Source organism: Leptidea sinapis, chromosome 4 (genome assembly GCF_905404315.1).
Source record: "Leptidea sinapis chromosome 4, ilLepSina1.1, whole genome shotgun sequence".
NCBI lineage: Eukaryota > Metazoa > Arthropoda > Insecta > Lepidoptera > Pieridae > Leptidea > Leptidea sinapis.
In genome coordinates, this window is record NC_066268.1 from 9,013,455 (window position 1) to 9,027,504 (window position 14,050).

At 36.8% G+C, this 14,050-nt stretch overlaps 1 protein-coding gene across 1 annotated transcript in view; it reads right to left on the minus strand.

Moving 5' to 3' along the window:
• LOC126979707 (mushroom body large-type Kenyon cell-specific protein 1) overlaps positions 1–14,050 on the minus strand; it is a 260,963-nt gene that overhangs the window by 186,110 nt on the left and 60,803 nt on the right. The window lies entirely within an intron of this gene.

Below are 14,050 nucleotides of genomic sequence, written 5' to 3' on the forward strand. Positions count from 1 at the left end.
TGAAGGGCGCCGTAGCTAGTGAAATTACTGGGCAAATAAGTCTTAACATCTTATGTCTCAAGGTCACGAGCGCAATTGTAGTGCCCCTCAAAATTTTTGGGTTTTTCAAGAATTCTGATCGGCAATGCATTGTAATGGGTATGGAGTATCAATTACCATCAGCTGAACGTCCTGCTCGTCTCGTCTCTTAATTTCATAAAAAAAAAATATTGAAATTTTCCACGACACGTTTAGATAATAGTTTGTATTTCATTGTAAACTAGTTAATAACTTATTCATTCTTAACTTTTATTTTTGTCGTTTCACACTTATAAATATTCAAATATAATTTTATATTAGGTTAGATTCAAGTTACTTCAACCTTTCTTTTTTAAAATCATGATCAGCCGGAAGACGTCCACTGCTGGCCAAAGGCCTCCCCCAAAGATTTCCACGACGATCGATTCTGCACCCTCATCCAACGTATTCCGGCGATATAGACCAGATCGTCGGTCCATCTTGTGGGGGGCCTACCAACACTACGTCTTCCGGTACGTAGTCACCATTCGAGGACACTTCAGTTTCGCAATCATTTGGGCTATGTCGGTGACTTTGGTTCGCCTACGGATCTCATCATTTCTCTTTTTTAAAATGTTGAATGTTAATTAGAAAAACCAACCTAGAACTAGTATGTAAGTGCAAATCAATTGTTAATAAAAAATTGAGTTATTGTTGCTACATCAAATAAAACTAGTGGTCTTAGTATAATATTCATATCCATAGTAGAATTACATAGCATAATACGTAGCTAGTGAAATTACTGGGCAAATGAGACTTAACATCTCATGTCTCAAGGTGACGAGCGCAGTTGTAGTGCCGGTCAGAATTTTTGGGGTTTTTCAACAATCCTGAGCGGCACTGCATTGTATTGGGCAGGGCGTATCAATTACGATCAGCTGAACGACCTGCTCGTCTCTTCCCTTATTTTCATAAAAACAACATTGTCTATCTAGAACTTACTCTTGGCAACATTATAAAAAAAATCCAAACAAACGTTCTGAACTCTTTCCTCTTTTAAGTCCTAGATAATTTTTTTTTTTCAAATAAGATCAATATCATCATTATCAGTTGTGTGTTAGTTCAAACAATACTTAAAACGGCTTAAAAGTATACGCCGCAAACAAGAGCCTAGTATACAAATGCCAAAACAATAGGCGGAAAAATTAAATCAATGAGACAGAGAATGTCTCTAGCCATTCAGTTTCCAAAATTTCATAACAATAGGTTATGTTTTGAACGTGGAAATATTCGAACGAAACCCTAATTATTGAGTTTTTAACTTATGAATTTCAGTCGGAGCTGCAGTCAGTACTGATATCGGTTGAGACAACCGTGTCAGCGCGATAAAAATATTGATTTAGAATTCTTAAATTATATATTAAGAATTCTAAACTAAAATTCTACTTAAATAAATGATTTGATTTGATTTAAATCTTACAAAGGCGTCAGCAAATGTTACCTCTTAACAAAGCCAACTAAGTACATAAATGAAACAATTAAAAACATGTCCGCTATAACAAGTATTTTTCCTTCAATGTTGTTGCTACATGAATCGTTTAAATCCAACAAACTTTATTATCATAACCTTCTAACGTACATTTAATGTTTATTCGTCGTTATCATAAAGATAACCGCATTCAAAATGGCTTCCAAACTCTTATCAATCATAGAGACGGCATGTGGCCTAGACAAATTACTAGGAAGAGTTTTGACATTGCGCGCGACCTTGGCGAGGCGCGCTGATTGGTCGAAAATTCAAAATGGCGGAGCGTTGCGCTTTGTCATTGTTTTTCTTAATTAGATGACCGGTTTGGTATGTTTTTCAAATGTATTGTGAATTTAAATGAACAGAACATAATTGATTTGCATTTTTTGCGTTGCTTTGTAATTCCTTTTTATTATATAATTATACGGCTTGTGAATCGTTTTGTATTGTTTCGTTTTACTAGTTACAAGGTCAAATTGTACACAGAGCGTGGGTTTGATTCTCGCTAAGGTATCTTCTCAACACGTGTCTGACTATTAACGCCATCATCCTGGTCTTAAACAAATAATCCTCCACAGTGCGGTTTGTACTACAAAGCTGTGGAATGAGCTTCCTTGTGCGCTGTTTCCGGGACGATACACCTTCCTTAAAGGCCGGCAACGCTCCTGTGTATCCTCTGGTATTTGAGGAGAATGTTGGTAGCGGTGATCACTTAACACCAGGTGACCCATACGCTCGTATGTCCTCCTTTTCCATAAAAAAATCTTAGCACCGTGGCAAGGATCATTGCATAGCATTCAACGTTTCGGCTTCAGTAAGTATGTGTGAATCACCCTATTATTGTGGCGGTTACAAATGTGTTAGCCATGCGTAAATAATACGTTACCTACTTGCATTATGAAAGCGGTGTGGAAAATTAAACTTAAACGAACAACTTTTAATGTTGACTTTAGCTTAACAATGATAAATTGATATCATTATATTTTTGCTATTAATAATTATTTATCTTATTACCCTTGAACTGCGTATAATGTGATGTTGCAATTCAGTAGCTTCTATAGTTTTGAAATTCTTATTACTTAAACATACTTATTAGTTATTAGGTAGGAACGGTTGGGGTATTAAGTATTTATTTATTTGTATGGATCTCTAACAGTTGTACATTATTAACTTACATCTAACACATGCCTTATATTATCTAAACATTTGTATGTACTACCAATTATAGGAGAACACATCATTCCATAAAAATGACAGTGACTCTAATTTACATTTAAGGTGACTAAAAACTACTTAAGTATCTTAAAAATAAGTTACATAATAAGTATTAAGTAGCTGGAAGAATATTGTTTTCTGAACAATAACAAATGTTGAATATAATAGAAAGTTAAACACTAATTAATTGGCCTGAAATTGAATTTTATAAAGGTATATCGAAAGTATCTAAGAAATTAAAATACTGGTAAGGTACGCACTAAATACTATTAAATAATATTTTTTTAAACAATGTTTTAAAAATGAACACAACTTGAGAGTTGGATAAGCCATACCAAGATTTACGAACCATACGATACTCGAACGGTTGGCTCAGTTGTAAGAGCGCTTGGATGGAACCCGAAAGGTCGTGGGATCGACTCCCACGTCGTTCATAAATTTTAGCTCCAAATTTAATTTAGTAAATTAGTAGTTAATTAGTAGTTAATTAGTAGTTAATTTGGGATATTATTGAATCCCAGAAGTAAGAGATATCACTTTAAAAATAAGAGATTGTTTAAAATTTTGTATTTCAACATGGGATTGCTATTGCAATTGAGCTGTTTTTTAATTTATTATTATTTTCTTAACCGTTCGAGTGACGTATCATCCAATTTTATTTGTGTATTAATCCTAGAAGTGAGGGTCATCATCACTTTAAAAACATAAATTGTTTAGATTTACAAAAGTGACATCTCAAGTTGACGACCCATATAGCTGAATGGTTAGTGACCCTGATTACTGAGCTAGAGGTCCCGGGTTCGAATCCCGGTAGGTGCAATTATTTATATGATGAATATGAATGTTTGTTTCCGAGTCATGGATGTTTATATGTATTTATGTATATTTAAGTAAGTATATTGCATTAAATATATCGTTGTCTTGTACCCATAGTACAGGCTATGCCTAGTTTGGGGCAAGATAATTTGTGTAAAAGTGTGATAAATATATATATATATTAAGTCAATTTTCTAATATGCAAACATTAAGGTTGAGCAGGTTATCAACTGTAAAGTAGATCCTGTAGATGAAGCCACAGCCTGAGAGTTGAACAAAGCATACAATATTTTATGACGATACGTCACTCTAACGGTTAGAATAGCATAAAAGCAACTGTAGAAATGCTACTCTACTGTAGAAATGAGAACGTAGGTAGCTGTGTACAATCTATTTGCTACATATACAACAGCAAAGGAAATACCTGATCCTGGTGATCCTGTTTAGAAGGAAAAAAAAGTTATAAAAACATTATTCTGTTATTGATCCTTGATATGTGAACAAATTTTCAAGAAAAACGGACCTCGGATTCCATCTTCGCACGACACGCCACAAGTTAGGATATCATCCCCACCATCTGGATGTGTGGCGGTCCTCCACAGTGCGGTTTTCAAGGAGCTTTCTTCCACGTACTACAAAGCTGTGGAATGAGCTTCCTTGTGCGGGGTTTCCGGGACGATACGACATGGGTACCTTCAAAAAAAGCGCGTACAGCTTTCTTAAAGGCCGGCAACGCGCTTGTGATTCCTCTGGTGTTGCAAGAGAATGTGGGCGGCGGTGATCACTTAAAACCAGGTGACGCTCGTTTGTCCTCCTATTCCATAAAAAACAACCTTTCGAAGTAGGTCAAAATTACATTCAATGATTATTTTACTAGAGAGGTCAGTCTTATACATATAATGCGAACAGAAATTCCATTCCATTCCATTGAAAATATTAAAAGGCATAGCTGTATTGGAAAATTTATTCAGCAGAAATATGTTTTTGTCTTCACATCGAATACTGATTTGATAAAGTAAGAATTGAGATAATAATTATACAGTATTGACCCAAATACCATGCTAACCTATAATCGTTTTGAAACTATCTCAGAATGATATTAAATTTTGCAATATATACTAAGGGCTATTTCACCGGAACATCACCAGTTGTGGTGTCTGTAAGCTACCAAACTAGACACCATACATCAGTTCGTATAGGGGCTTTGGGGGAGAAGAACTGATAAGACACTCGCAGCCCAACTTTTAAATCATTTAACAATTTAGCCTATTTATTCTAATATAATACAATTTCAGTTGGCCTGCGCAGAACCAGACAAGAACCATGCATCATTATCCTCTATATAATCTACTATACTATATACAGTAAGCCTTATTTGTCAAAGATTCTTTAATATATTTCTTGAATTTGTGCTCAATGTTTGACTACTTCGTACCAATACATGATGCATATTAACTTTGATACGATTATATTAGAATTATCTTCAATATTGAATCTGTCAATATTTATTTATTATCGTATTAGCTTATTGTTTTTTCTTCGTTTTGACACTTTCTGTCTTAATTGAATTAGTGAAATTCGGCCGCTGGAATCAACCCGAACAGCTCCTCTGAGCACTCTCCGTGATAAATGCGGTAGAAGTATTTTTTAATGAAAATAAGGAACAAGACGAGCAGGACGGTTAGCTGATGGTAATTGATACGCCCTACACATTGCAATGCAGTGCCGCTCAGTATTCTTGAAAAACCCAAAAATTCTGAGCGGCACTACAATCGCGCTCGTCACCAGTCCCATTTGCCCAGTAATTTCACTAGCTACGGCGCCCTTCAGTTCAAAATACAGTAATGTTTACACATTACTGCTTCACGGCAGAATTTGGCGCCGCTGTGGTACCCATAATCTAGCTGGCTTCCTGTGCAAAGGAGCCCTCCACAAGATGCACAGAGAATCCATATCTCTACGCAACGCCAAAGAATCAAGCCGATCTGAGATGACTTGATCGTCGATGATTCGAGCCGCTCTTTGCTGTATACGGTCAAATGGAAGAAGCTGGTATTGGGGAGCGTCCGCCCAGAGGTGAGTACTCCATGTGAGGCCGAATTTGCGCCTTATATAGTTGCTTACTACTTAACTTTAAAAAGCCTCATAAATGTTAATAAACGAATACGGATGGGAAAGCTAGTAAGAACGCGTTAAGATAGAGAAACAATAATTCAAGACTACCTCCAGGAAAGTTTGCGATAAGAGGCAAAGTTGAAAAATACACCGCCGCTTTGAACGTAATTCTAATTAATAACTTAGGGCTGTCGCGTGTGTGTAATTGATGATTTTTTATAGCTATTAAAGATTTTTAATGTTTATATTAATTTTGAGGGTAGTTTCATCATTCAATAGATGACGTTCTTGATCTTAAGCGGTATCTACGTATATTATACGAGGTCATATTATGGTATTATAGACTCATCCAGCCACTTCACAGCATGACGCATAGACGAGCCATCGTTTTGATCGACCATGTGTTAGGGCTATATATCGCCGGGACACCTCGCCGACGCTACGAGTCGCAGCTACCAACAAAATGTATACAACTCTATAGAGAGCTACTCACCTGGTGTCAGTTTGATTTCGCAACCAATTTGGTAACGTGACCAGCTTGGACGCGTCATGACTATGGTGTCTGTATGGTGTCTAGTTTGTTTGCACCACCGTGGTGTCACGGTGAAATATAGCCCTGACATATGGTCGATCAAAACGATGGCTCGTCCATGCGTCATGCTCGTGAAGTGGCTGGATGAATCTATAACACCATAATATGACCTCGTATAATATACCTAGCTATACCACTTAGGTGAAACTATCCTCAAAATGAATATAAACTTAAAAATAATCTTTAAAAGCTATAAAAGAATTCATCAGTGAAATATAACCCTTATGGAAGTGAACGACCCGCCCCACGATCTATCCACATAAAATGATATTTGTTCTAAGCAATTGTGCAATTTTCCTAATTACATTAATAATTGAGTAACTTTCACCGTTTAAAAGTGGTGAAAGTTCGGTTTGCAAGTACTTAGCTATAACTTTAATTATTGTCTACACAAGAAGTAGTTAAATATTAAATAAAATAAGACAAGAGCGACTGGTTTGATATTGTGAAGATTCCGTACTTTTGTATGAAATATGAAAGCAAATAGGTCACAATAGTTAATCGAAGAAAAGATCCAGAGCACCAACCAAAGATTTTTTAGTAAAATTATTTGCAGAAGAATAAAGAATTTATTAATTGGTAGAAACGTGGTCTAAGGCGGCACATGTGCTAACTGAGGAATTATCAAATAAAGAAATGTAATTCTTTCTTCCAAACAATTCAATCTACAAATTCAGTTATAGTGAAAATCTATTTTATATTATATATAAGATAAGTTACTCCACGTGACAGGTAGATATATTAATGCAAACATCAAACATTCCGAATACCGGATCATAAATCCGGAAATCCGCGTGGAACCCGTAAACACTGATAAAATGTGTCCCGGTTAACCAAACCCGGATCTCCCGAATTGACCACTTGACGCTGTTGTTTCAACGATTTCGGCCACAAATGGCTGCGAAATTATTTCACAATTTCCACGGGGTTTGCACTAACAATAATACACTATGAATTGAGTAATATGTTATTATGTTCTTCATTGGGTTGATCATTGTATCTTATCTCTTTTCATACGCATCTCTTGACCTGACCTGGTTTTTCAGATGTCCATGGGCGGTCACCCGTTTGCCTCCTCTTGTAATAAAAAGGAATAATTAAAAGCGAAGTCAGCTCGGAAAGAGCAACACAAATCACCCACTCTTGGCATATCTAGAGGATCACCAGTTAATCAATGAACGATAAAATGGCTCCCGCAATAGCTGGTCTTTTCTAATTCTCACAAAGATGGGAGGCAGCCATCGAAAATAGGGGAGAAGGCTTAGTAGATAGATAGTCTGAATGTAGCAAAAGACTTCTTCGTCCTTTGTTCCAATATTTTATTTTACTGAAGACAACGAGCCTGACGAAAAAGCTAATAGTCGCTCAGAGGTCAATGCCTCTCCATTGCTATGCTGGGATTTTCTCTGTGAGATCGAGTCAGAAATGATCCGTAGGAGAACCAAAGTCACGGGCATGCCAAATGATTGGGAGACTGAAGTGGCAGTGGGCAGGGCACATAGCTCGACGGACAGATGGCCGTTAGGGCAGTAAAATCCTCCGGTGGCGACCGAAGTCGCAGTGTTCGTAGCCCCGACCAGCTGAAAAGCTAGGACCCATTTGCATAACGTCTCGATAAAGCCATAGGATGGCAGTTTCGCTATAAGCGCACCAAACTCGATCAAAGGCTTTCGTCGTGTCGCTATATGTTTTTTTCTTAATACTAGTAAAAGAAATACTTCTTTCAATTTTCATTGCGGTAATTTTGAATTAGGCCATTTTTTTTTGTTATAGCGGTGACAGTAACAGAGTTTCAGCTGTTAAGTCCTTTATGAGAGACAGCTCTTTGACAGACATCAGAGACAGTTAAAGGGTACCCGTCTGGTAATGAAAACCCTAAAAATAAACCAAGCTATTTTAGTGGATCTACGCAAATACAAAAGACATACAGACAAAGTGCGCAGTTAACAAATAATAGAAAATGAACACCTCCAAAACACGGGTATTTTCCATTGTAGCAATGGAAAATAAAACAAAGGACAGAGAAGTAGTGTTTAACTGTTTAACATTATGATGAGTTGAATGTTTTGCCAAAATACAGACAATGCATTTGTAAGTGGCTGGGATTAAGGCATGATTCCAGTTAACACCACCGAATGTTGAAACAGATAGTGTTGTGCTTTGTGTCGATAAAATAACCAATGAATGTTACTACATTGAATATAAAAATGTTTTCTGTTCACAATAACAGCTTAGAACGTGTTCTACACTTTGTTTTACAATTACATTTACATACAAAATATGTATCTGAATCTGTTTTCAAAACACTGTTATTAAAGTGATAACCTTCACTTCTTGGATTAATATCTACACAAATAGAATTTGGAAACAAAATTTTATGAACGATGCGGGACATGAAGCCACACAAAAGTTCGTCCTAAAGACTTCAAACAGGCCGCTGCGATTTATTCATATCTGCATGTGAATATGATACTTTCAATTTATTTCCGTAAATTAAAATAATTTACTTGTATTTTCCTCGAAGTTGTATTTTAAAGCACTGTGTATGACCCGGGTGGATGTTCAATTCAAATACTCGGCCCTTACTCCCCTCCCTTTGATGATAATATACTATTTGAAATCTTACCGAGATATTTTATAATAATTGATGTAACTTTCGATATAAATTGTTTTTGGAGACTATGTAGATTGTAGACGATTTGATATCGATAAAATAGTGATGAAGAGACATCACTAGTTAGTTTAAATCGCGTTATATTACAATCAGAGAATGGAACGTGCTGTATTTCCTACCGGCTGAAACTTTCAGGACAAGCTAACAAAGAGTTTCGCCGACGCAACTAAGAGTAAAAATAAACTTTAGTTTTAGACAATAGAGTTTAAAATCCTTTGTTTTCAACTTAAACTTCTGTATGTTGTTTTCGGATGCAAGTTATTTGCGAAAACATGATAGAGTGAGAAAGGTGCGGTTTTATTACGGGTGTGAGAGGGATGGGTGCATACTAAATTTACGAAGCCACAGGTGGTGTGCCTCGGGTACAGACGCAGGACACATCGGAACGGACAGAAACGTCTTAATATAAATTTTTTATTATGACGTCCAGGTAAGATAAAATTAATGATTTTTTTTTAAATTTAGTCAAAAATCACATACTATAACGGCCTTACAAATAAAGTTGGTATAAATTTATATCTAGAGTAGTATAGAAATTTATATCTAGTAGGATAAACCAAGAATATGCAAAATATTGACTTTATCGCTGAGAATACTGTCATTAAAATGATAATTTTGAAGTTATCGAATGTCATTCAGCCTTGCAAATAAACGCGGGAATCGTTATACGTCCACCAACCATAAACAAGAACTAATCGTAAACAAAATGTCTATTTGTAAACATTTTGCATTTTCTTGTTTTATTCTCAGGAATAACTTTATACCGAATTTATTTGTAAGGCCGTAAGTATCTAATATTAGTCAAAATGGCTTATGAGTTTCTTTGCCTGTAATCTTCTTGGTTCTTCTTGGCCTTTAAATATTAGAGGGTTCTTTGAACTTCCCTTCCAGGTAGCCAGTGTACTAAACTTCACTTAATTTATATCACTTGTCACGGTTGATGTAAGAGAAGTATGGTGCTGTCGTCAGCAGAGTTATGAATTAAAAGCATACCACTGATGTGCAGAAAAGACAACATTTTTTTTATGAAAATAAGGGACGAGACATGCCAGACGTTCAGCTGATGGTGATTGATACGCCCTGCCCATTACAATGCTGTTTACAATTACAATTCTGAGCGGCACTACAACTGCGCTCGTCACCTTGACATAAGTTATTAAGTCTCATTTGCCCAGTAATTTCACTAGCTACGGCGCCTTCCGACCGAAACAAAGTAATGCTTACACATTACTGCTTCACGGCAGAAATAGGCGCTGTTGTGGTACCCATAATCTAGCCGGCATACTGTGCAAAAGAGCCTCCCACTGGTACCTCCCACCACTCCAATTACAACCTAGATGCTCCGGTCAGTAAAAGATAGTGACGTATTTGGATAATATCTCAGGAATCCCATAAGAAGCTCATTGCGCATCACCAAACCAGGTTGAAGGTTCTTGTTACTCATAGATTAACCGTTATAGGGATCACCAGCTTAGCCACCTTGAGGTTAAATAACTGTGCTACTTCAGGTATCCCTATATCTAGCACTTGAGAATTGACTCGAAAATTGGAGAAATTGGGGTGTAATCGAGACAGGAAGTAGAAGTATCCTTGGACTGCCCTTGCGAGTTACCAGAATTCATGAACACCCGAGGGAAGAGGTGCAAGCCTTTCGCCAATTCAGAAACAGAATAAGCGGCTTCATCTAGATCATCCAGTGAAAAGGAAATCTGCAAATGATCGCAGTGGACGCACAGCCAGAAAACAGATACATAAAAACAGAAAAAAAATACCCACCTGTTGTATAAAGGAATGCTGCACTATACTCTTTTTTTCATAAAGTTATTCCCTCTTTTCATGAAGAAGATAATTCTGGAGAAATAAGTAATAAGTTATGCTGCTTTTATGTTATTAATTTTCAATATTGTTCAAATATCCGAAGTTAGTTCCTTATGTCTTATATTTTAATTGGTGTAATTCTACCTCATAAATACAGTACCAAGACTTGATTTTGATGACATCGCATTACGTCTTAAAGATGGAATGTGTCAAATGCCAAAACGTAAGTTCATTTAAATTCTTCGCACGACACGCCACAAATTAGGATATCATCCCCACTATCTGAATGTGTGGCGGTCCTCCTCAGTGCGGTTTTCAAGGAGCTTTCTTCCACGTACTACAAAGCTATGGAATGTGCGGTGTTTCCTTATGTTAGCAGTGGACGTCTTCCGGCTGATGATGATGATAGCGTCCACGCGGAGGACGTCGCGGGTAGCTAGTTAAAATTAATGTTATGTAAGAGCTTTTAAAAGTGAAAAACTACATCTATAAATTATTAGTTATATTTAAACATGTGCACTCGTACACAGTTCTTATTACACCGTGGGAATGCAAGCAAGTGAATTTAAATAATGGTTAACTATCGACATTTGGTGCTGCTCTTGTTATAAGTTCCTGTGTTCTTTTGTGTTTTCCAGTTAACTAGGTCATGAGTACTGTTTGATGATTATATATTCGATAGTTCAAGTTGTCTCCTTGGTCATTTTTTTTATGGAATAGTAGGATAAACGAGCGTACGGGTCACCTGGTGTTAAGTGATCACCGCCGCCCACATTCTCTTGCAACACGAGAATCACAAGAGCGTTGCCGGCCTTTAAGGAAGGTGTACACGCTTTTTTTGAAGGTACCCATGTCGTATCGTCCCGGAAACACCGCACAAGTCTTTATTATCTTAATTTTAAATGTTTTCTTGAGTGTTATTTTTCTAAGATTTGTCTTTAACTAATTCGACACGTGTTTCGCCTCAAAACGTATAACAACATTTGGATAATTTTGGATTTATTTTTGTGATATATACCTGTGCACTGCTCAGTTATATCAACCTTTATTTTGTGATTACCAAAAATATAGTTCATCAGTTTCCCAAGACATTCATGAATAAAATAAAAAATAATTTAAAAAAATGTGTCTCACGATATTAGCAAATCGTTGACGAATTCCGATGTCTATTATTGATTTATTTGGTATAATTCACAAGTCCCTCGCGCCCTCATCCCCTTATCTGGCCTTGCACTACCCCACTCCCACCAGCAATAATAATGATACATTTTCAATACGACGTAGCATTTTTCTATTATTAGTATATGAGGATGTCTTTAATTCAAGACAAGATTTGGCCGTTAAAAATCTCATATACCAGCATATATACTGCACTAGTTAAACTTGCAACAAGGCTGACATTTTTTATGACAATAAGGGAAGAGACGATCAGGACGTTCAGCTGATGATCATAGATACGCCCTGCCCATCATAATGAAGTGTTATTCAGAGATAAGATGTTAAGTCTCATTTGCCCAACATTAAACTATCTACGGTGCTCTTTATACCGAAACACAATAATGCTTACACATTACTGATTCAGGGCAGAGAAAGGCGGCGTTGAGGCAACCTATCTAGCCGGCAACCTATGTAAAGGAGCTTCCCACTGGTGTATCTCCTAATATGTAATCGCATAGAGTGATAACTACTTAATTCTCATAGTAAACAAATGGAAAATAATGACTAGGAAACAAAACAGAACCTTGGCCTCCGACTACAATATTCTCTGTCCTGAAATGTAAAATGGCTTGATGCAAAAATTGTCCTTATTCTCGCCCTTTGCACATTTGATAATATTTGTTAGTCAAAGTGATGTTTCAAACACGAGGCCAAATGATGCGACGTTATTGTGAAGTGTTAACAGACGACTTTTGTCAAAAATAGTGCATTAGATTTAATGTTCTGTGTCAATAACATTATAGTAAGCCGCACTAAGTCTTATATAATATATTAAATATCCAAACGACTGAGCCTTGCTCGGATTTTGAATCTATATTTATAATTAGAATTGCTGTTCGTTAGTCTCGCTAACTTCGCCTACTTACATATACCTGGGGGCACTGATTTCAAATAATGGCGGCTGCATAGACGAAATCAAACGACGCATGGCAATCTCCAGATCGGCTATGGATAAATTGAGGAAAACCTTCCATAGAAGGATCGCAATATCACTAAAACCACAAAAATACGACTTGTAAGGGCTCTCATATTCCCCATATTCCTCTACGCTGCTGAGACATGGGCCCTACGAGAAAGTGAGAAGAAAAAGATCAATGCTCTTGAGATGTGGTGCTGGCGCATTCTCACTTTCTTCGGGCATGTATCGCGACGTGGAAGCGACTCCATAGAACGCTTAATAGTGGAGGGTAAAGTCGAGGGCACTAGACCAAGAGGCAGGTCCCCGATGAGGTGGACGGACCAAGTGAGGCAAGCTGTCGACGGTACTCTGCATGAATGCACGAGAAGAGCGGCAGTTCGCGACGAGTGGCGTCGCATTGTGAAACAGGCCACTAACCTCGACGTGACGACCACGACCACTCTGACAAGAGAAGAAAGAAGAAGAAGTCTCGCTAAAACTCGAGAACGGCTGGACCGATTTGTCTAATTTGTCTAATAGTCTTAAATTAATTGTGGAAGTCCAGAGAAGGTTTAAATATATATGAAAATGCTCGAAATTAAATAAACACATCGATTATGATTTTTCTTTGATGTGTCCCACGTCGTTCCGATATCAAATTAAAATAATAGTTTAAAATTAATAACTACTTAGAATTTTTATCATTCTTACTTTCTCATAAGGTAAAAAATAAACTTAATTTTAGGTAACTATAGTAGTAAGATTTACTACAGTTGTTAACTATATATAAGATTATTTTTATGTAGATTAATCTGAACCTAACCGCACAACACAAAACTAGCTTTATACAAAATTATTTATTTGTCGATTGAGGCAGTACGAAGTCTGTTGGGTCAGCTAGTAATGTATAAAACTTGAACAATAAAAAAAACTAATAGGACATCTGGATTCAAACCGGGGTCTCCCGCTTTCCGGATCACCCAAAGTCCCATCTGAGCTATTATAGTCTTGTATATAGTGGCGAACTTTACCTTTGTATTCAAATGTTATTGTAGCTGTTTCTCATTAAAACACGGATAAAACTACATTTTTTAAAATTAAAACTTAGCAAGATCGATTTTTGCCCTCGAAACTACCTATATACTGAATTTCATTAAAAGTTGGAGCCGCTTCTGAGAT